This window comes from Eumetopias jubatus, unplaced genomic scaffold (assembly GCF_037043125.1).
Source record: "Eumetopias jubatus isolate StellerSeaLion01/CBP00866 unplaced genomic scaffold, mEumJub1_p1.0 scaffold_2, whole genome shotgun sequence".
NCBI lineage: Eukaryota > Metazoa > Chordata > Mammalia > Carnivora > Otariidae > Eumetopias > Eumetopias jubatus.
This window is the reverse complement of record NW_028274808.1, coordinates 157,629,499-157,654,115: the sequence shown is the minus strand read 5'-3', so window position 1 is coordinate 157,654,115 and position 24,617 is coordinate 157,629,499. Positions and strand designations below refer to the sequence as shown.

General features: G+C 42.2%; 1 non-coding gene across 1 annotated transcript; it reads right to left on the bottom strand.

Moving 5' to 3' along the window:
- Positions 1 to 22,890: 22,890 nt before the first annotated feature.
- LOC114206870 (U5 spliceosomal RNA) lies at positions 22,891 to 23,007 on the bottom strand. Its single transcript, XR_003608729.2, has one exon. It is a non-coding gene; the product is annotated as a U5 spliceosomal RNA (small nuclear RNA).
- Between the last annotated feature and the right edge of the window lie 1,610 nt (positions 23,008 to 24,617).

The following is a 24,617-nucleotide window of genomic DNA, read 5'->3' as shown; positions in this document are numbered from 1 at the left end:
GTGTCCAGTCTCCTCATGTAGATTATGAGCCTCTCAAAAGGAGTTAGGTTTTCTTTAAAAAAAAGAAGAAAGAAAAAAAAGGAGTCTTGCTTTCTTAATACATTGCTATAGTAACAGCTCCTTGAATATACTCTATAATGCTGTGGATTAGCAAGTAATAAAGCCATATGTAGGTGACAAAATGAATGTTAAAAAAATCGGTAAAGGAGAGACATTGTAAAGTAAAATAATATGGAAAAACTTAATGGAAAGGAGGAATCTAGAATTCCACCAGAAAAAGGAATAGGATTTGTACTAATATACTAAGGCCATACTTAGCCTCAAGGAGAATGCCTATGAGTGGGAATTTCCAGTAATGAGTGCTGCACAAATTGTTGTTTCATGAGCAAATAATTTATTCATCTAGCAATTTATATTGAGTGTCTGCTATGTGTTAATCACTGGGGATACAGCTATGCATAAATCAGACATGACCCTAACCTTCATGGAGATTATAGTGTGCTGGGAAAAACTGATACTAATTGCACCACAGAGAATTAAATTACTGTTGGGAAGTTATACTTAAATAGAAAGTTTACTTGAAAAAATAACATCCAACAATATACCTCACCAGGACTCCTCAAAACGGTCAAGGTTATCAAAAATAAGGCAAGTCTGAGAAACTGTCTCAGTTTCTGAGGAGAAATGATGGTTTATACCTCATGATGGAGACATGATGACTAAATGTAATGTGGTATTCTGCATAGAATGCTGGAACAGAAAAAGGACATTAGGTAAAAACTAAAAAAACTAAATAAACTATAGACTTCAGTTAATAATAATGTATGGGAAGTAATGAACACATATTGGTTCATTAATTATAACAGATGCACCATTTTAATATAAGATTATCAAAAGCACACTATGATAGCACACACGTGAGTTATGTCTTTCCGTAATATCAGCTTTATTTAATCATAAAGCAAGGTTAACATAATTGTAAAGCAGGTTCAGGATTCCAAAATCAAATGACATTTCACTACGCATTTAACTGGGTGTCAGGGGCACCTGGCTGACTCAGTCAGTAGAGCCTGCGACTCTTGATCTTGGGGCTGTAAGTTCAAGCCGCACATTGGGTGTAGAGATTCCTTAAAAATAAAAAATAAAATAAAATAAAAATCTTTAACTTGGCTTCCTAGGTGTCAAAAAGCAAAGCACGGTACAAAGTCACGCAACAAACAAGATACAGGGCGCCTCAGTTGGTTAAGCGACTGCCTTCGGCTCAGGTCATGATCCTGGAGTCCCGGGATCGAGTCCCACATCGGGCTCCCTGCTCAGCAGGGAGTCTGCTTCTCCCTCTGACCCTCTTCCCTCTCCTGCTTTCTATCTCTCGTTCTCTCTCTCTCTCAAATAAATAAATAAAATCTTTTAAAAAAAAATAAATAAATAAAATAAAAAAAAACAAAAACAAAAACAAACAAACAAGATACAACAAGGGATAGGAAGTTAACCAAATGCAAAATCAGTGCATGAGCCCACAGTTGAGATGAGGACTCAGTCCAGTTCAAGTCAGCTCTTGGCACATGCTGCTTATTACGTTCAAGCAGTTGTTCAGAGATCAGTTGGGCAGAGCCTTTGGTGGCCGCTGCGTTTTGGATGTGGGCAGGCCCGAGAGGGTCAATGTCTGAAGTCTGACAGTTTGCTGCAAAAGTCCTCCCTTTTTAAAGCAGTTTAATCAGTCTTGGGCCTTTGCAGCCCTCTTCTGGTTCAGCTAGTTATCAGTTCTGGGTGTTGTCAGCCCGTGCTGGCTCCAGCGATATCTGGTCTTAGCTGCACCGTCCTCAGCTGCTTAACTCACTACTTGACATGTGTGACTCCATCTTGCTCTCACACAGATGTTAACAAGAGGGGAAACCGTGTGTGTGTTGGGGGTGTTAAAAAACAATACTCAACCAGTAAGTTTGAAGATCTAATTGGCTTTATTAAGGGATTCATGAATCGGGCAGCATCCCATCTGGCAAGGAGAGAGGAGCTCTGAAGGGGGGGGGGGGTGCAAAATGGAAGGTTTTTACAGGAAGGAGGGTGGGCAAGAAAATTATTAGTAAAAGAAAAGAAAGGATTGTTCCAGGTAAGATCACCTTCCCTTCGGGGGTGGCAGGGAGAAGGCAGGAGATCTTGGATTACCTCATCATCCTTTGGGGGCTCGAAAGGGCCCCCATATGACAGATTACCTCATTGGTTCTTATCAGAAAATTCCTGACTGACAGGTTAAGACTATATTATTTTGGGGGAAGTTGAATCTGCAATAGGTTTGGGATTAAACCCAGGTTTGGCAACTTGGCCCCCAAGTGATGCAGTTTGGGCCTGTGGTTTTCTTTCTTTCTTTTCTTTCTTTCTTTCTTTCTTTCTTTCTTTCTTTCTTTCTTTCTTTCTTTCTTTCTTTCTTTCTTTCTTTCTTTCTTTCTTTCTTTCTTTCTTTCTTTCTTTCTTTCTAAGATTTTATTTATTTATTTGAGAAAGAGAGCACAAGCAGGGGGAGTGGCAGAGGGAGAGGGAGAAGCAGGCTTCCCGCTGAGCAGGGAGCCCAATGTGGGACTCGATTCCAGGACCCTGAGATCATGACCCGAGCTGAGGCAGATGCTCAACCAACTGGGCCACCCCTGTGGTTTTCTTTTTAACAGGAGAAAAAGTATATGGGAACTGTGTACTATCTGCTCGGTTTTTCTGTGAATCTTAAATGGTTCTAAAAAAAAAAAAGGTCTAGAAGTTTTAAAAAACACTGTTTTCACTGTCAATAAAAACAGAATTTATCTGTGATAAACACCAAGAAGGCAAAAAACCCCGGGTGTTTGTTATTAGAGTCTATAAAGGTCACAAGCAAATGTTTTCCTGAAGAAATCACATACAAGCTGAGACTTGAAGTTTGAAAAGGAGTTGGCTAAGAAAAGAGGAAGTCAGGATCCTTCTAGGCAGAGGCCACAGGGAATTCTAAGACTGTGAGAAAGTTAAAAGTGAGGTCTGTGTAGCTATAGCAAGAGCCTTAGACATTAATGGTAAGATGGGGCTGTGATTGCCCTAAATAGACCTTGGATACCAAATCAAGAATTTTAAAATTTATTCTAAAGACAAAGGAGAACCATGCACTCGATGACCAATACTATCAGCACTAGTATATGGAGTAAGTATTGGCCCTCTAACAGAGAAAAAAAACCCCTGCCCTCGTGAAGCCCCCAATGGCTGGGCGGGGGGGGAGAGAGGAGGGGGTATGCAAGAGGGAAGAAGACAGGCAAGGGGACAGAGCACCAAAAGACTTTTGGTTTTACTCTGAGATGAAGGCTTTTGAGCCAAGGAATGACTTGACCTATAGAACCTCACTTAGGCTGCTACACCTCCCTATAGTCCATTCCCCGACATCAGCCAAAGTGACCTTTTGCAAACAGAATCAGATCTGCTCCTTCTCCTGCTTTGAACCCCCTATTGTTTCTGTTTGCACAGAGACAAAAATCCAAACTCCTAAAATACTTAAAGAAACTAAACACTTAAACACTAAAGAAATTTCAGCAAAATATGTCTGTCTGAAAAGAAAATGTGATTTTTTTCAAGTACATTTTACCTACAGTGATTGCGGGTCGGAGGGAGTAATTCCCTCGCCAGATTAAACCAGGTCCTAGAGGAATTTTAGACATCAGTCTGCAATGACCTGAATATGCAAACCAATGTTCTTTATCTATTGTACCAAAATCCTTATCTCTATTTAAAGACTTCCCTCTATGAAAAATGGGGGGGAAGTTTTCATTGTATCCTGAAACTGTATATCACAAATGCACAAATAAACAGGTTTGTGAAACATCCTCTTTATTTCTTCCATACTGATTTCTACCCTTCTATCCACCAGACTCTACTTTTGGGAGATTTTCTCCAACAAATTTAATTTGATCTTTCAATTTGATTTGGTGGGTTTTAGTTTGTTGTTGTTTTTTAAGATTTTATTTATTTATTTGACAGAGAGAGACAGTGAAAGAGGGAACACAAGCAGGGGGAGTGGGAGAGGGAGAGGCAGGCTTCCCGCGGAGCAGGGAGCCCGATGCGGGGCTCGATCCCAGGACCCTGGGACCATGACCTGAGCCGAAGGCAGACGCTTAATGACTGAGCCACCCAGGCACCCCTGATTTGGTGGGTTTTATATCTCAGCAACTTTTGCTATAATCTTTCTCGGGTACACAATCCAGGGAAAATGATAAGTGAGTATATTTCATTTGTACAACCTAATATAGACTTAATTTCAGTATGTAAACATTTAATTTTGTTTTGGGAGTACTTTAAGATTTTTAATTAATGGAATTCTGGGAAGTTATTAAAAAGAACTTGATAGGGGTGCCTGGGTGGCTCAGTCAGTTAAGTGTCCAACTTTTGATGTTGGCTCAGGTCATGATCTCAGGGACATGAGATTGAGCCCGGCAATGGGTTTGTGCTCGGCGCAGAGTCTGCTTGGGATTCTCTCTCTCCCTTTCCCTCTCTCTCTGACCCTCCCCCTCCCTCTCTCTCTCAAAAATAAATACATAAATAAAATCTCATTTAAAAAAAAAGAACCAGATAGATCTGCATAAAATAACAGGTTCAAGGTATATTATTAAAAGGAAAAAAAGAAGTTAAAAAAATAAAAAGAAAAAGTTTCAGGACAATACAAAATAATTTTAATTAAAAATGTTTATTCAGGGGCGCCTGGGTGGCTCAGTCGGTTAAGCATCTGCCTTCAGCTGAGTTCCATATCAGGCTCCCCACTCAATGGGGAGACTGCTTCTCCCACTGCCCCTCCTCTCTGCTTGTGCTCTCTCTCACAAAAATAAATAAATCTTTAAAAAATGTTATTCTGTATGTATATTTATATATGTTTAGAAAAAAGCCTATGTAACTTACGTGTGTAACTATTGACATTACTTATTCTTGAGCATGAGTAATAATATAGAAGATTTTAGTTTTCAGGTGCACATTTCTGAAATGTTTGATATTTCCTACAACTTTGTTTCTTTTTTTTTTTAAAGATTTCATTTACTTATTTATTTGAGAGAGAGAGCATGTAAGCACACACGTGAGCAGGGGGAGGGACAGAGGAGGGAGAGGGAGAGAACCCCAAGCAGACTCTGAGCTAAGCATGGAGCTGGACATGGGGTTCAATCTCAAGAACCTGAGATTATGACCTGAGCAGAAATCAAGAGTGGTCCGCTTAGCTGACTGAGCCACCCAGGTGCCCTTAGACTTTCAGTTTAAGATGACTTTATACTTGCTGATAAGTTATTGGTGATTATTCTTTTTTTTTTTTAAGATTTATTTGATAGAGAGACAGCGAGAGAGGGAACACAAGCAGGGGGAGTGGGAGAGGGAGAAGCAGGCTTCCTGCCGAGCAGAGAGCCTGATGTGGGGCTCGATCCCAGCACCCTGGGATCATGACCTGAGCTGAAGGTAGACACTTAACGACTGAGCCACCCAGGCACCCCTGGTGATTATTCTTGAAAAAAAGGAAGTTATGCTGGCATTTTGCAGCTTAAATAAAGGAAAAGTATACTGCCTTAACTGTAATTCCCACTTCCTTCTTTGGGAAAAAAAGGGCTTACCCAGTTCTTACTCATTTACTAACTGAACCCAACTTAGTACTGATGAATAGTTGCTTTGCTTCCAGCCCTGTTACTGAGAAAGGGTGGACAGCACCTGACCACAGGCCAAATAAGTCTGGGGGAGTATCACGTGGGCATGTCAGCATCCGAACATTCCCAAAAGGTCACTGAGACTGTCCCCCTCTCTCACTGTGCCCCTGCCCCCATAGAGACTCTGTATCTACGCTTGTTGAATGGATTTCCCCTGCAAAGTCAGTCTCCCCTGCCAATCCTGGCCAAGAACTGTGTTAGGTGTCTCTTGAATGGATCTGAGCTGCCTTACATCTGTTCCCTCATCCTAGAACTTCTAGTAATGCATTGCCATTTGTCTATCACTTCTCAGTCTGTCCTCCCCACTAAGCTATGAGTGTCTTTATCTCTAAGGCCTCGCAGCGAACGAGTCATTTAACCACAAATATGTATTTGAATGCCTATTCTGTACCAGGCCCTGTGCTAAGTGCTGGAATCACGTTAATGGCCAAAATAGTAAAAACGACCTTATGGAATTTATAGTATGGTGAGGGTAAGTAGCAGTTAAGTAAATACACAAGTAACTAACACAGTGTTTAAGACCACTACACCCAAGTACTAACAGAGCATACACAGACTTCACAGGACTTGGTCCAGTTCAGGTGAAGGCTTTCTGAAGGATGTAATCCTTAAGCAGATTCCTGAAGAATGAGAACAGGTAGCCCAAGCAGAATGTGTCTGTGTTGGGATGGAGGGAGGTGGAGTGCTGAGGCCGAGAGGAACCCTCCAGGGAGTTGGAATGGCACACAAGAGGGAGCCTGAGCTGGAAATGGCCAGTGTGGTGGAGTCAGTGAGAGGAGAGGCAGACCAGGCCTAGGCCAGATCTGGCAGCTCCTCAAGCATCTTGTGGAGCAGCTTGAACATCTGAACATCGCCCTGCAAGAAATGGGAAGGCACGAAGGGGACTTTAGTGGAGGAATGATGTGATCAGGTGATCAGATCTACATTTTAGAAGTTGACTTTTTTAGGCCACCAGAGGGAAAATGGAATGTAGAGGAACAGGAATGGACAAAGGGAGATGAATTAAGGCAAAAGGTAATGGTGGCTTAATGAGTAAATTGAGTGAATGAACTTTAGGATCAAACGATAGGGTAGACAGCCTGGAAAGTCCCCAAAAATCCCATCCAAGTTTTATCGTCTCAGTTAATGAGAAAACGGAGCTCCGAAGTGGCACCATGAAGTACTCAATGCTGCACAGTTTATTCATAGCAGAGCTAGGACTGTAAACCAGTTAGGCATTTTGTCTCTTTCCGTGGACCTCCTTATGTGACTCAACAAGTTTTTGAGTGGGGGAAAAAAAAGCAGTGCTTCACTAAGTGATGGGTATACGGAGTTCATTGCACTGTTCTTTTTTTTAGAGAGAGAGAGTGCAGGAGCGGCGTTGGGGGTGGGGTGGGACGGAGGGGCAGAGGGAGAGAACCTTAAGCAGGCTCCATGCCCAGCAGGGAGCCTGACTCAGGGCTTGATCTCATGACCTGAGCCAAAAACAAGAGTCAGATGCTCTAACAACAGAGCCACCCAGGCCCCCCTCATTGCACTATTCATTACTTCAGTGTTTGAAAACATTGATGATAAGCAGTTTTATAAGTATTGCTTTAAAACTGTTGGGGCATAGGTCAAATTCAAAGCCTTTGAAACAATTTGGCAAAGGAAACCAGTCCAAGGGGACTCCTGAGTGGCCCAGTTGGTTAAGCGTCTGCCTTCAGCTCAGGTCATGATCCCAGGGTCCTGGGACTGAGTCCCGCGTCGGGCTCCTTGCTCAGCGGGGAGCCTGCTTCTTCCTCTGCCTGCCACTCCCCCTGCTTGTGCTCTCTCTCTCTCTCTGACAAATAAATAAATAAAATCTTAAAAAAAAAATAAATAAAGGAAACCCATCCAAGGCTTCCTGGCTCTATTGTACTTATATCGTACCCTCAGGTTCCCAACCTGGTAGTCTCAGGAGGGTGATATGAGGACTGCTTTCCATGTCATAGATAATGACAGATTGCTGGACGCCAGGGCACTTGCCTAGAGACACCCAACCCCTCCTTCGCTCTTCTGTAAAATTGGGAGTCCATGCTGTCAAATGACAAAAATAATACAATTTCATAACAAGTTTTATGTCCTTTGTTCAAGGTAAAACAACACATGGATTGGGGAAGTACAGTGCCCAACAAGCAGTGAGCACTCTTCCCAAGGGATTTTGGGCAAGAGTGAGTCCTACAGAGTGTTAGAGGAGGGAACATAGGAGCAGGGCATGATTGGCTAGGAGGTTGGGGGTTTCCTTATAAGACTAGCAGGTCCTTAGGGCAGGGACAAAAAAAAAAAACAACCCCAAAAGTAGCAGGTCCTATTTTGTAGGGTAAGCTAGCTGAGTTAGAGGATTGTGATTGGTTTATGTTAGGTTTCCTTGACAGTGAGACATTTCTTGTAATTGCAGGCTATCAACCTGAATAAGGAGGTAAACTGGGGCAAGTTTGAATTACCAGGAAATCGCAGAATTGAGATTTGAGAAACACATGCTGTAGCAAGCTAGGGTGTGTTGAGGGTTTGGGATAGGCTGTGTTAATGTGTAGAGAATGTAAAGTGGGGGAAGTCCAGCCAGAGTCCCAGGAGTAAGTTAGGTGGCTTGAGGATGAGGAGAGATTCTTGGCAGATGTCCCTCAGTCTTTCATAAATCAGGCATTTATTGGAAATCAGTCTCTTGGTTCTTAAATTTCATTCTTCCGAAAGCATGGTCACAAGCTTCTCCATTTCATATCCCCTGGTTCCATTTTATTTATTTTATTTTTTTTTAAGATTTTATTTATTTATTTGACAGAGAGGGAGAGAGAGAGTGAGAGAACACAAGCAAGGGGAGGAACAGAGGGAGAAGCAGACTCCCCGCTGAGCAGGAGCCCGACTCAGGGCTCGATCCCAGGACCCCAGGATCGTGATCTGAGTCGAAGGCAGACGCTTAACCAACTGAGCCACCCAGGCGGCCCTCCCTTGGTTCCATTTTAGATTGAAATCCTTTCACAGGATTTACTTAGGTTTGTGACCTGGGCTGAGGCTACAGGGGAAGCTTCCGTTTAATGGGTCCCCATATATGAATCACTTTTATCAATACTTTTTATAGAGTGGATGTTGTGAAACTAAAGTGAGTCCATGTATGTCCCCTTTACCTGATCCATGAATGCTATTTTTTTCCTTAACTTTTCCTTGAAACTGAGTAATCAATATCTCCATGGTTATTTGCATAAACCGCTGAGAGTGACCAAAGAGTGGTCTATTTATAATTTATATTGCATGTTAAAAAATAAACTTGAAGAAGTTCTGTTTTTAATTTCTCATTTAAGCTGGGGATTGTTACTCATTTAATAGCTTCAGAATATAGAAAGCAAAGATAAGAGTTTATATTCACTGAAACAATTTCAGGGAAGGTAGGTGAGTGGGTGGGTGAGGTCATCCTATTTGCTTTCAGTCTGAAATCTCTGGGTTTTGGAGGGTGGTGGTTGACCCTTAAAGGGATTAATTAGCTTTAGCTATCAGTTTACCTTCTAAAGTGACTGGGGAGTTGGGCCTTCTTTGGAGGATGTGATCAAGAACTCTTGAGATAACACCCTCCGTTTACCTTCTTCCTAGTCTTTCTGTACCACGTGGATTCTCTGGTATCCAGAAAACAAGCACCTACTCATCTCCCTATTTTGTCTCCTTTTAAAATTATTTTTTCACCCCAATCTTATACTGGTGAAGGCAGATTCAAAGGGGCAAACCTTGGGGTTAAGTGTCTGCCTTCAGCTCAGGTCATGATCTCGGGGTCCTGGGATCAAGCCCCATGTCATCCAGCTCCCTGCTCAGCGGGGAGCCTGCTTCTCCCTCTCCCTCTGCCCCTCCTCTGTTCATGCTCATGCATTCTCTCTTTGTCTCAAATAAATAATTAAATCTTAAAAAAAACAAAAAACAAAAACAAAGGGGCAAACTTGGTGACACATTATAAGTACCAAATAGTTGTTGAGTGAATGAAGCAATTTATAAGCAAATTTGAACCCTAGAATTTAAATATAGCTTAGAAGATGCGTATTATAGAAAGTGAAAGTACCCTCCCATAAACCTGTTCCACAAAATAATCCTGGCTAATATTTTGACCAGTAGCTTTACTAAAACCCTGGACTGAACACTCTTGTATATCTCCGTGTGCCGTGGAAGGTCATGTTGGGTCAAAACTGTGTCTATGGTGTGTGTGTTTATTTTGGCTGTGCCATTTCATTCTCCAAAAAAGTTGCAAAGTTTATATTCCCTAAACATAGTATTGTGAGATGGCCCATGATTATTTTATTTTACTTTAACAATCCTTATTTTCTAGATTATAAAAGTGATACATTCGTTCAAAAAGAGGCGGAACAATTTGGAAGCATACAAAGTAGAAAATTAAATTTTACAAACCATAAGAGACTCTTAACCATAGGAAACAAACTGAGGGTTGCTAGAGGGGAGGTGGGTAGGGGGATGGGGTAACTGGGTGAAGGGCATTAAGGAGGGCATATGATGTAATGAGCACTGGGTGTTATATGCAATTGATGAATCACTGAACTCTACCTCTGAAACCAATAATACATTATATGTTAATTAATTGAATTTAAATTAAAAAGAAAATTAAATTTTGCTACATCCAATTTTTGAGATTATTAAGAATAAGACAACAATATGGTCAATAGAGTCACTTCCCAAAACCAGTTTTACTCTGTCTTTTCTTCTTTTTCCCCAGCATATGTAAACAACCTATGTCACTGCTAAGAAATTCTGGGACAGACATGCCTCAACCTTCTAGGCCTTGATTACCCTTACATTTTGAGGCTCTACTTTACATCCTACCAATCATCTTCAGATGTACACCATCAAATATTATATGCATGTGTGTGCAATATATAAAAGAGCAATAAGTTAAATCTTAAATTTTTATCTTAGAAATACTTGGCCATAAGTAATTTATCAGGTATAATTTCTCAGTAATTTCTCTGCATATTTAGGATTCCTTAGGAGGTGAGAAAATCTAGCCTATAAGCTTTTTAAAAAATGATATTTTAATAAATGCTAAGTTTATTAAGTTATTTCAACTTAATGTATCTGTAGACATTTCATTAAACCTTTATCGATGTCTGTCTTACAATTTATTTTTCAAAGTTTGGAGCATAAGCCTTCGTAGGCATAGCTGATCCAGCTTAAAAAGGATCATACCAGGTTCCTGGGTGGCTCAGTCGGTTAAGCGTCTGCCTTCGGCTCAGGTCATGATCCCAGGGTCCTGGGATCAAGTCCCACATCGGACTCCCTGCTCAGTGTGGGGGGGTCTGCTTGCCCATCTCTCTCTCACTCTCCCACCGCCCCTCCCCTTCTCATGTGCTCTCACTCTTTCAAATAAATAAATAAAATCTTTATTTATTTATTTATTGAGAGAGATAATGATAGAGAGAGAGCGTGAGAGGGGGGAGAGTCAGAGGGAGAAGCAGACTCCCCACTGAGCAGGGAGCCCGATGCGGGACTCGATTCCAGGACTCCAGGATCATGACCTGAGCCGAAGGCAGTCTCTTAAACAACTGAGCCACCCAGGCGCCCAATAAATAAAATCTTTTAAAAAAAACATATTGCAGGGCTTAGTTCAGGTGAGAGAATTTTCTGGAAGATACTATTGATTGTTTGGTGGCAGACAGTATGAGAATAAGAGAATAGAACAGGAAAATGACTTAGTTTTTTACAGGTTTCCAATCGGCATTCTGGCCATGTCTATTTCACGGTGAAGAAAGGTGGATTTTCCATACAGAGACTGCTGTTCAGAAAAGCAATGAAGCAGCATAACACCTAGGCTAGTGGGTCTCAACCAGGGCAATTTGCTCCCCAGGTAGGGTTGCCAGGTTTAACAAGTCAAAACATAGGATGCAACACAAATATTACATGGGACATACTTATAAAAAAACTATTTGGGGCGCCTGGGTGGCTCAGTTGGTTAAGCGACTGCCTTAGGCTCAGGTCATGATCCTGGAGTCCCGAGATCGAGTTCCGCATCGGGCTCCCTGCTCAGCAGGGAGTCTGCTTCTCCCTCTGACCCTCTTCCCTCTCATGCTCTCTATCTCTCATTCTCTCTCTCTCAAATAAATAAATAAAATCTTTAAAAAAAAAATAAAAATAAAAAAATAAAAAAACTATTTGTTGTCTATCCGAAATTCAAATTTAACTGGGTCACTGCGTGAGGCAACCATATCCACAGGAAACATTTGTCAGTCTCTGCAGTTACAACTCAGGGTAGGGGTGTGTGCTACTGGCATCTAGTGGGGAGAGGCCAGGATGCTGCTAACACCCTAGAATGAAAGGACAGTGCCTCCACAATGAGGAATTATCCAGTCCAAATGTCGGTACCGAAACTGAGAAACTGATCTAGGCTAATTGACATGTAAGGTATTTGCTGGGTTGAATGTATTTCAAGTTATAAAATAATAAAACTCATTATGATTAAAAAAAAACTATGGGACCCCTGGGTGGCTCAGTTGGTTAAGTGTCTGCCTTCGGCTCAGGTCATGATCCCAGGGTCCCAAGATCTAGCCCCGCATCGGGCTCCCTGCTCGGTGAGAAGCCTGCTTCTCCCTCTGCCTGCTGCTCCCCCTGCTTGTGCTTTCTCTCTCTCTCTGACAAATAAATGAATAAAACCTTAAAAAAAAAAACCAACCCTCACACAGCAAGAAAAGTATTATTTGAAAGCAGAAGTCTCCTGTCAGCCTACTTCCTAAATCACCACAGATAGTTTGAATGTTATTCCAGATATTTTTCCATACCAGTATACACCCTTTTTAAAAAATTAAAAAGTGGCTCATACGCTATGTTCTGTCCTGAAACCTGCTTTTTAAAAATGGCACAATGTGGGGCGCCTGGGTGGCTCAGTCGTTAAGCGTCTGCCTTCTGCTCAGGTCATGGTCCCAGGGTCCTGGGATTGAGCCCCACATCGGGCTCCCTGCTCCGCGGGAAGCCTGCTTCTCCCTCTCCCACTCCCCCTGCTTGTGTTCCCTCTCTCGCTGTCTCTCTCTCTGTCAAATAAATAAATAAAATCTTAAAAAAAACAACAACAACAACGATTTCCTATTGACGGACACTTGGGCAGGTTTTTTTTTTTTTGCAGTTGCAAACAGTGCTACAATTACCATACATATATGTATAATATTATATATATATTTGCAGATACTTGTAAATATTTCCATAGAGTCAATTCTTAGAGATGAAATTGCTGGGACAAAGGATAAGTACAATGAAATCTTTGAGCATCATAGCCAAATTACCCTCCCAAGAGGTGATACCCATTTACACAGCAACTTACAGTGTAAGAGACTGCTTAGAGTTTTCTTTCTGAGAAAAATTAATTTATTTACTTTACATCCCTCCCACCCCCCCACCCCCACTGGAATTGAAGGAGCATTATAACCCCAGCGAATACACATATTTGAAAGCCAAGGAAAAGCTCTTGTTGGGGCCTCAGATCTATTTCTGCTCTTCTGTGTTCCTCTGCATCTGAAGGAGGCTGGCCTTTGCCAGCTAGTTCCCAGGCTTCCTGGAAGCTGGTATCTGACTGAGTTTGGCTAGTGGGAAGCCCAGGCAAGAGACTGCAGTGGTGAGGAAGTGAGAAGTCTGACATTTTTTCCCTTTCTCTCTGTCCCGAGAAGTGTGTTTGCCAGGCCAGTGATCTCTCCCTTTGCTCCACCTCTTGCAAGACTAGAACCTCCACAGTGGGCCTCCTACTAAACAGGCCTACTGTGGAGGTTCTAGCAACTGTTGCATACCCCTAGCTCTTTAGCTGCCCTGTTGGGCTTCTCAGCTCTTCCACCCCCTCTGTAAATAACCCCTTGCCTCCAATTCCCTCTGTTTTAAATACTTAGAAATGGATTCTGTTTCCCGATAGGACCCTGATTGCTACACTCATCACCTCACCATCCTGGCATTATTTTCTTAGCATACTTTCTTCCAAATCCTCACATATTTTGACATTGTCACAACCATGTAACTTAATATTTTGTCTTCTGTTCCTTCATCTTTTTTAAAGCAAATTATTTTTTTTTAAAGATTGTATTTATTAATTTGACACAGAGATAGAGAGCACAAGTAGGCAGAGCGGCAGGCAGAGGGAGAAGCAGACTCCCCACTGAGCAGGGAGCCCGATGCGAGGCTCGATCCCAGAACCCTCGGATCACCACCCGAGCCGAAGGCAGACGCTTAACTGACTGAGCCACCCAGGTGCCCCCAAATTCTTTTTTTTTGAGATTTTATTTATGTATTTGACAGAGATTGAGAGAGAGAGAGAGCACAAGCAGGTGAAGAGGGAGAAGCCTGATGCAGGGTTTGATCCCAGGACCCTGGGATCATGACCTGAGCTGAAGGCAGCTGCTTAACCAACTGAGCCACCCAGGCGTACCCCTTTGTTTCCTTCATTTAACATTATATCATCAATATACAATATTAACATATTTTCGAGTACTTTTAATAATTATATTTAATGACTGTAGAGTATCTTTTCTTGTTGATGTACCATGAATCATTAACCTAATTATTTAATGTGTTTGTACTATAAAATTGTTAGCCATGAGAACTGAAACTCACTCACTTTCTTGTCCCTGGGCTAAAGAGTTCTGGGATCAGACAGAAATAACTTAGCTATTTGCTCTGTGAAATTCTTGTTCTTGAAAGATACCACTATGAACCAACTAAAATAGTTTACTAATCAAGGTTAACAATTTGCTCGTTAATCCTTGTTTTAATACCCTCACCTTGCTATGCTCGCTAATCCTAAACTATAATATGATAAATTCTGCTTATTCCCAACCAGTTTCCTGTCCTCCGAGACCTGCTTAAGTCATCTAACCTGGGCCTAAAGCCCTATAAAGTATCCTCCTCTGACTCCTAAGATTCTGTCAAGGTGTTGCTCCCTCTCCCTGCAGTACCCTAATAAACTTAGCTTTGCTCCATCAGCAAGTTTTCCTGGTGGTCTTTTGGGAGGTTAATGACTGACAGCAATAATCTATATCACAGGATTATCTTGAGCAGTGAATGAAATCAAGTATCTGAAAGCATGTTGGGGCGCCTGGGTGGCTTAGTCATTAAGCATCTGCCTTCGGCTCAGGTCATGATCCCAGGGTTCTGGGATCGAGCCCCCCGTCGGGCTCCCTGCTCTGCAGAAAGCCTTCTTCTCCCTCTCCCACTCCCCCTGCTTGTGTTCCCTCTCTCGCTGTGTCTCTCTCTCTGTCAAATAAATAAATAAATGCAATCTTTAAAAAAAAAAAGGTATCTGGAAGCATCTCTAAACAATAATGTGCTTTCCCATGCATGGCAGACCGCCTCTAAGATGGCCCTAATTATCACTTCCCTCCTCTTCCCTTTCTGGAAACATCAAGATCTAATGTGACATGAGAAACTTGGAGCAGAAAGGCAACAAACGGACATTTAATGAACACTCAATATGTGTCAGGCACTTCTGTGATCTCATTTTGTCCTCACATGAGTCCTGCCCAAACGGCATTATTATTCTGATTGTCCAGATGAAGAGAGGTAGGCTGAGGGAAGCTAAAGGATTTGCTGGAGGTCTGACTCTAAATGGCAAAGCCAGGATTCCACCCAGGTCTGTCTGACTCAGTCTGTACTTTCCCTCCTGTTATGAGTTTACTTCCCAGACTTGTATTGTTTTTATTGCAATTATAGAAGGTGAGGCTGAGATTTCAGAGCAGGAGGCTGTTTGGCTCCTTTATAGAACCCCACAGGGGAAAATAACATTTTAGAGCAGCCCTGATCAAATAGAAATATAACACAAGGGCGCCTGGGTGGCTCAGTTGGTTAAGCGACTGCCTTCGGCTCAGGTCATGATCCTGGAGTCCTGGGATCAAGTCCCACATCGGGCTCCCTGCTCAGCAGGGGGTCTGCTTCTCCCTCTGACCCTCTTCCCTCTCGTGCTCTCTGTCTCTCATTCTCTCTCTCACAAATAAATAAATAAAATCTTTAAAAAAAAAAAGAAATATAACACAAGCCACATATGTAATTTAAAGTTTTCTAGGAGCTGCAACTGAAAATAGTAAAAAGAAAGAAGTGAAATTACTTCTTTAAACTCTTCATTTTAAGGTAATTACAGAGTCACAGGAAGTTTCAAAAATAATACAGAGGGGTCCTGTGTTTTTCCTACTTTCCTCTAATCAGAGTATCTTATATAATTATAATATAAAATCGAAGCAAGGAAATTGACATTGGTACAATCCACACACCTTATTATTCAGATTTCATCAGATTTACATGCAGAGAGGGGCACCTGGGTGGCTCAGTCGGTTAAGCATCTGCCTTCGGCTTGGGTCATGATCCCAGGGTCCTGGGTTCAAGTTCCATGTAGGGTTCCCTGCTCAGTGGGGAGCCTGCTTTTCCCTCTGCCTCTGCCTCTCCCCCCACTGCTTGTGCCCTCTCTCTCTCAAATAAATAAAAATAAAAGCTTTTTTTAAATTAATTTATTTGTCAGAGAGAGAGAAAGAGCACAAGCAAAGTGAGAAGCAGGGTCCCCACTGAGCAAGGAGTCCGATGCGGGACTCGATCCCAGGACCTCAGGATCATGACCCGAGCCGAAGGCAGATGCTTAACCGACTGAGTGACCCAGGCGTCCCAATAAAAATAAAATCTTAAAAAAAAAAGATTGACATGCAGACAGAAGTGTCCCATCTCAACAAAGATTTCCTTTGTGATACCCCTTTATACTCAGCAAGCCACCACCCCACATCCCATTCTGAGCACTTGGCCACATCTAATCTATTCTCCATGTCTATAACTCTGTCAGTTGATGATGTTACATAGATGGAATCATGCGGTGTAGTAGTTTCCCAGCGCTGCTATAACAAATTGCTACAAAATAGAAATTTATTTTCCCACAGTTCTGGAGTCAGAGGCCCAAAATCAAGGTGTTAGCAGGGCCAGGCTCCCTCTGAAAGGCCTCCAGGGAAAGCTCCAGTCCCGGTCTCTTTTAGCCTCTGGTGGTTGCCAGCCTCTTCGGCTTGTGGCCAGATCACTCCAACCTCTGCCTCAGTCTCCACATTGCCTTCTCCTCCGTGTGTCTTTTATAAGAATACATGTCAATGGATATAGGACATACCCAGATAATCCAGGATAATCTCCTCATTTCAAGATCCTTAATTTAATGACATCTGCAAAGGTCTTGAGACAGGAGTATGCCTGCCATGTGTGGCTGGAGTTAGCGAGTGAGGGTGAGAAAAGGAGGAGATGTAGTAGATGTTAGGGGGGAATAGTAGGAGAAAATGCAAAAATCAGAATACCAGTTAATAAATTAATTGTGTCTTGAAGTCAAAGTACAGGTGAATATTACTATTAAGTTGTTTTGTGAGCATGAACTCAATGTCAGGAGAAATTAAATAAATTTGACATCTATGCTAAGCATGGAAAATCCAAGTGAACTGTCCTTTGTCCTAAATCTAGAATTCTGGAAATCTAGTTTCTTTTTTTTTTTTTAAGATTTTATTTCTTTGAGAGAGAGCACAAGAGGGAAGAGGGTCAGAGCTGAGCAGGGAGCCCGATGTGGAACTGGAGCCCAATGTGGGATTCGATCCCAGGACTCCAGGATCATGACCTGAGCCGAAGACAGTCGCTTAACCAACTGAGCCACTCAGGCGCCCTGGAAATCTAGTTTCTAACTGCCACATTTAGTGGCTCAGTTCCCTCTGGACAGCGTGAGGTAAAGCCAATTTCTCCCCCCTGCATTTTCCTCCTTTCTAGATTACAGACAGACTAGCTTCTTAGGGAAACATTCTTTCTTCTGAGCACACAACAGGTATTTACATTTCCTCTTCATCCAAATCAAGATATTTGATTTGATTTGATTTGATTTGATTTGATTTGATTTGATTGTGTGACCATCTCAAGTGTGATTAGATGGTAGTGCTGATGTGGCGCCTGGGTAGCTCAGTCGTTGGGTGTCTGCCATCGGCTCGGGTAGTGGTCCCAGGGTCCTGGGATGGAGCCCCACATCGGGCTCCCTGATCGGCGGGAGGCCTTCTTCTCCCTCTCCCACTCCCCCTGCTTGTGTTCCCTCTCTCACTGTCTCTCTCTCTCTCTCTGTCAAATAAATAAATATTTTAAAAAACAAAAACAAAAAGAAGATTGTAGTGCTGATTCTGTTCACGTTTTTGTTTGTCTGTTTTTCTGAGAGAATCCATTACTGCTTATCTAAGACATTGTTGGTAGAAAGCCAAGCCCATACTTAAAAAGGGTGCCAGACGTAGATTGATGCCATGCACTTCACCTTTAGTCCTGTTTTGCTCCAGCCCCAGCTGGTTTGCTATTCTGGTTTACCTGACTTTCTTTCCTGCATCTCTGTTGCTATTTCTTCATGTTTCACCAGAGAACCAGTCTCTCCTCTTCCTGGAATGACACATTAGGCATGACCTTAAGGTAACTGATCTCTAGACTTTGAACACTTTCTTTATGAACTATATCCATGGGCTGCTTCCCTTCCTGCAAGACATCCTGTGCTGCATTGTGGAAGCTTTGCCCTAGCTGAAAGCACTTTCTCTTCCAAACTCGAAAAGCTCTTACGTTATGTTCTTTAACTAAAGCAGGGTTTTATTTCCCCAGCTAAACTGTAAGCTGGTGAAGATCAAAACCTAGTTTATACTTCTTTAGCTGTCTCCTACCCCCCAACCCCACTCACCCTTGTGCCCTGAACAGAGGAGGTGCTTAGTAAATATCTGTAGAATAAAATAGCTTTAGGGATAAAAAGTGACTTCTTAGTATAAATTGGAAGAGACTCTATTAGGAGAAAAGTCATCATTCTCAGATGTAACATTTGATGAAAGGATTTCAGACATTTTCCAAAATAACTCAAATAATCAAACACCCAAAGAAAAACTAATTTCTATTCTCTAAAGCTGTATTTCTGAAAAGTCAGGCTTATTAAGATATACTTTGCATTCAGTAAAATTTGCCCCTTTAGGTTGCTCATTTCTATGGATTTTGAGTTTGTACAGTTGTGTAGCCATCACCGTAGGCAAGGTATAATCACTGACATCACCCCCACAATTCCCTATGCCCTTTTGAAGTCAGTTCCCTTCCCTAACCACCAGTCCCTGGCAACCACTGATCTGATTTGTGTTTCTGTTGGCTTGCCTTTCCCAAAATGTTATACAAATGGAATCATAAGGTAAGTGGCCTTTTGTATCTGGCTTCTTTCACTTGGCATAATACTCTCTAGATTCATCTATGCAGTTGCCTTATAGCTAATTCCTTTTTATTGCTATTGGAAGAGTCCAGAATATGCCACTCACTGTGGCATAAAAATTTTTAGAAGAAGGGGTACCTGGCTTTCTCAGCCAGTGGAGCACGTCACTCTTAGTCTCGAGGTTGTGAGTTTGAGCCCAACATTAGGTGTAGAGATTACTTAAAAATAAAATCTTAAGGGGCGCCTGGGTGGCTCAGTCGTTAAGCATCTGCCTTCAGCTCAGGTCATGATCCCAGGGTCCTGGGATCGAGCCCCGCATCGAGCCCCGCATCAAACCCCGCATCGGGCTCCCTGATCCGCAGGAAGCCTGCTTCTCCCTCTCCCACTCCCCATGCTTATGTTCCCTCTCTCTATGTCTCTCTCTGTCAAATAAATAAATAAATTCTAAAAAGAAAAACAACAACAAAAAACTCATTTGTCTTCCCATAAGTGCTCTTTCGTCCTCCACCTTCCCTTATTAAGAAGTCATTAGTTTTCCGTAAGTGTCCTCCCCCTCCCCTGCCTCTGTTAGGATGGTGTATAAGCCCCAAGTTCTAAAAGCCCCTTTGTGTCACATTTTACTGTGTACCCTTCTATATACCTTAACAAAAACAATGATTAAATTTGATCTTTTGCGGGCGCCTGGGTGGCTCAGATGGTTGGGTGTCTGCCTTCGGCTCAGGTCATGATCCCAGGGTCCTGGGATCGAGTCCCGCATCGGGCTCCCTGCTCCTTGGGAGACTGCTTCTCCCTCTGCCTCTCTCTCTCTCTCTCTCTGTCTTTCATGAATAAATAAATAAAATCTTTAAAAGAAATTTGATCTTTTGCTAATCTGTCTTTGTTAGTCTAATTTGCAGGGCCCCAATCACTTAAACTAAGAGAGTACAGGGAAAGTTTTAGTTCTCTGACACTGTTATTCCATTGTATGGGTATATCAAAATTTGTTTACCCATTTACCAGTTGACTTTTGGATTGTTCCCAGTTTTTGGACACTTTCCTACAGGGTCTTTGCATGGATCGCATATATTTTCAGTTCTCTTGCATCAGTACTGTTAAAGAAAATTCAACGAAGTGAATTTGAAATTCTAATTGGCTTTATTAATCATTTCATGAATTAGGAAGCATCCCCTCTAGAAGGTAGAGGGGAGCTCTGAGGAATTGTACAAAAATGGAATGTTTTTATAGGAAGGAGGGTGGGGCAAGGAAGTTATTAGCAAAAGGAAAGAAAAGGTTGTTTCAGACAAGGTCACCTTCCCTTAGGGGGAAGAGCAGGAATCTTATCAGGCAGATTACCTCATCTCTTTTTGGAAGGAGGGGTGGGTGAAGAGGGCCCATGTGACAGATTACCTCATTGATGTGATCAGAAAATTCCTGGTTGGAGACTTGGCTTAAGTGATGCTATTTGGGGCCTGCGATTTTCTTTTTAACAATAGAATACCTAGATTATATGCTAAGTGTCTCTATAGGAAACCACATAGACCGATTCCAATGTGCGTGTCTTTTTTTTTAATATTTTATTTATTTATTTGACAGAGAGAGACCCAGTGGGAGAGGGAACACAAGCAGGGGGAGTGGGAGAGGGAGAAGCAGGCTTCCTGCTGAGCGGGGAGCCCGATGCTGGGCTCGATCCCAGGACCCTGGGATCATGACCCGAGCTGAAGGCAGACACTTAACTGACTGAGCCACCCAGGCGTCCCAAGGGAGAGAGAGTCTTAAGCAGACTCCACACTGAGCAAAGTCTGCTGCGGGGCTTGATCTCAAGACCCTGAGATCAGGACCTGAGCTGAAACCAAGAGTCAAACGGCTTAACCAACTGCACCACCCCGCTGCCCCAGATCTGGAGTATTTTAAGTGTAATAGGATACAGTAAGGGCTTCCCTAGCTTTCCCTTTTAAGCCTATTTTCATATGAAAATAGGCTTAAAAGTAAGGAAAATATGGATCTGAAAAGACTTCTTACCTCAAATATACATTGTTTGTACAGCCATTGAACAAAGTGGCTCATCAGATCCAGAGGAGTAAAAGATGTTTTTGGGAATGGGGCCACTGGGGCTGAAGGAAAAACCAAGGGAAGACTGTGGAGATTTTGAGAGATGTGGAAAGAACACCAGACTGGCTGGAAATCTGAGCCTCTGGATCCTCGTTCCAGCTGTACCCTAACTTGAGTGCAAACCTGCGCAAGCCAAATACTTGCAGGCCTATCTTCTTTCATCTATAAAATGAGAGCTTGGACCCCTAAGATCTCTTCTAGTTGTGAGATTTTGTGGTCTGCACACCATCCCGAAGGAGAACTCTTGGGAGGAAGAACAATGACAAAGGCCAGAGTAAAGAGATAGAATGCAGGCGATGGGCAGGGCAATGGAGATGACAGCTTTGCAGGGAGGGGGGTGTGGCTTATATTTAAACCACAGGCACACGGAGCTCCCCTGGAGGCTCAACAGACTGTTAGGGGCACCAAGGAAAATCCAACTAGAGGCTGGTGTGTGAAACTAGGGGTGTGCTAGGAATACAATATGCAGAAGAGGTGGAAGGGAGATTTCCAACAAGAAGGCATAGCACAGGGACCAGGGATCCAGGAGCATTTCTTTATTCCTTCAAAAATAATTATTAAAAAGGGAATATTTTAGGGGAGATTCAAAGAGGCAGGCTAGCATTGAGCATGAGGGAAGTCTATGATGGGTACTGAACTGGGGGTACTGATATGTGTAAGGGGTGTCCCCACTTTGAAAGACTGCAAAAACCACGCTGAGATCCCTCAACCATTCATTTCACAAACTCTTGTTGAACAATGACCTGTTATAGGCACTGGAGATAAAGAACAATTTCTCTTCTGGAGCTTAAGTTCTCTCTCTCTCTCTCTTTTTTTTTTAAGATTTTATTTATTTATTTGGCAGAGAGATACAGAGAGAGAACAAGTAGGCAGAGAGGCAGGCAGAGGCAGAGGGAGAAGCAGGCTCCCTGCCGAGCAGGGACCCCGATGCAGGGCTTGATCCCAGGATCCTGGGATCATGACCTGAGCCGAAGGCAACCGCTTAACCGACTGAGCCACCCAGGCGCCCCGGAGCTTAAGTTCTAGTAAGGAAAGAAAATAAATAAGGTAAATAAAATGCATAGCATGCTAGTTAGTGATAAATGCTAATAAAAACACCAGGGAAGGACAACAGGTTTGGATGCAAAGGGGAGGGGGCTGTAATTCTAAAAGCTTGGTAAATGAGAAGATGACATCTGAATCAGGAGGGGCAGGAATGAGCAGCATGGATAGAGGGTACTGGACAGTGTTTCCGAAAAGGAACAGCAAGCAGAACGAGGAACCACAATTGGGCTTCAAGGAGGCCAGTGGTGCTGGGGGGAAGAGGAACAAGGGGAGAGTAGTTCAAAGTATGTTCTGGGCTCTGGGAGAGGGCAGGAGGGAGCCCAGCTTATTCTGGAGTTCCCTTGTTTCACCTCCCTTCCTTCTCTCAGCATTTAGGGGACATCTCTGTGCCTCAAGCTGCAGATACTGTAGTGGATAAGACATTGCGTTCCAGTTGTCAGAACCAGAACAGAAGGTCAGGGTCCAGCTGGAAGCAAGGATAGATGATCTTGCACTGAGTAGAGCTAGACCAGGCCTCAGATCCTTGTCTTCAGACAACACCAATCTTTAAGCCAGTATGGCTCAAGGCTACTTGTGGGTCTCCGTGGAGGGCAAAAGAGAACCACAGAGAAGAAACTAGGGATGCCAGTGCATTGAACTTAAAATATATATAATTGTACTAGGAAAAACTACACATGATTTGAAATTTCAAACAGAATAAAAAGTACCCTAGGCTTCTAAGCTGCTGAGATCTTTAGAAATCACAGTCCAACCTCTTCATTTTACAGGGAAAACTCAAGAGACGTGATTTATTAAAGCGACACAGGGGAGAAGCAGCTCTCCAGCCTGTCCGGCCTCTGCTCGCTCACTCTTTTTCTTCTTTTCCTTCCTTCCTTCCTCTCTCTCTCACTCTCTCTTTTTTTTTTTTTTTAACTTGATGAAACAAGGACTCAAAAAATTGGCTTAAGACTCAAAGTTGTTCCTTTCCACGGAAATCTTTAGTAAAAGGCAAAATACTTCTATGATCTGAAGAGAAACCAAGAGTATCCAGTGCACTTTCTATCACAAAAAAAATCTTTTTTTACTCTCACTAAAAGTTTCAGAATAAGGTTATAGAGAAGGGAAAGCAGTATTTTTTAAGTTGTCTTTTAAGTTCACTTGAACTCAGTGTGAAATAGAAATTGGGCTAACTCACAGCAAAAACTTCAGAGCCAGAGTTCAGTCCCTGCAGAATCAATCACATGGGGAGGAGATTCCTGGTAGGGTGAACAGTGACAGGTACTACTGAAAATGCAGAGAGCGTGGGAGAAACTCCCAAAACGTTAGTCCTTGACACACCAATGTCTTCCCTTTGGCTGGTGACCCCAAATGAGTAGATGTGAAATCTTTTAACATCATAATGGAGATGTTGTACCCCAATTTTCAGTCACAAATCTTGAGTTATGTAATACGTAAACCAGATAATTGAACTTCAGTGTAACATTCATGTGGGTTCAGCCAAACTATGCTCTTTTCTAGAGGAAAAAAAATGAAACATGGTTAGGAATAAAAAGCACATGAAAGCAGAAAAACATTATACCAAACTTTTGAAGTAAATCTCCAGAGAAAACATTATTAAGAACATATAATTAAAATTTAAAAATTGATGAATTAAATATATAGGAAAGAATCCATAGTCTCAAAATAAGAAAACCAGAACTCATTCACATGTCAAAGTCTTCATCTTGCAGAAGATCTTAAATTTTGGATGCAGCAAATTATACAGTCTCTTGAAAAACAATTAAGAATTCAAGGTCATAGCACTAGCTTCCACCCACCCCCACCAAGGAAATTTTCTATTGATTTGTAACTTGGCCTTGAATTTGACCTGTGGCCTTCATGTCATGATAATTTGGGTCACTCTGAATATGCCATCTCTTGAACAAGGGCCTCTGCTAATTTTAAATGAATGCAGCTGCCAATTTGCCATTCTTTTTTTTGCATCACAATATGTGGGAATAAATTCACAATTAATAAAACATATCCAGGAAGCAGTCAGGCTGAGGAAATGAAGGACATTTATCTAGTAAGTTTAAAAAGAGATGTTTCATTTTTGCCTTTTTGGATATAAAAAAAGGGAAAGAAAACAGTTTATGCCTTTGAGGGCTTTGACAGAGGCCAGAATTGTTCCCTGGGCTACAGCACCTAGAAAAGCCATGCAACTCAAATTAGATTTTAGTTAAAAAGAAGAAAGAAAGAATAAATGTAGACAAGTTTGTAGCAGTTTTCTTTCTTTCTTTCCCTTTCTTTCTTTTTCTTTCTTTCTTTCTTTCTTTCTTTCTTTCTTTCTTTCTTTCTTTCTTTCTTTCTTTCTTTCTTTCTCTTTCTTTCTTTCTTTCTTTCTTTCTCCTTCCTTACTTCTTTCCTTTTTTCTTCCCTCCCTTCCTCCTTTCCCTCCCCTTCCTCCTCTCCTCTCTGTCTCTGTCTCGCTCCCTCCCTCCTTTCCTTTCTTCATTTCTTTCTCTTTGGTTCAATGTAAATGAATACCTCTCAAGTTTGATTCACAAGGGAGGGCTTGCATTTGATATTAGGTGACCGGACCCTTGGTGATTAAGCCCTTAGGGCCTTTAAAACATTTTGCATCTGAAGCTGCATTAATTAATAATATACTGTCCTAA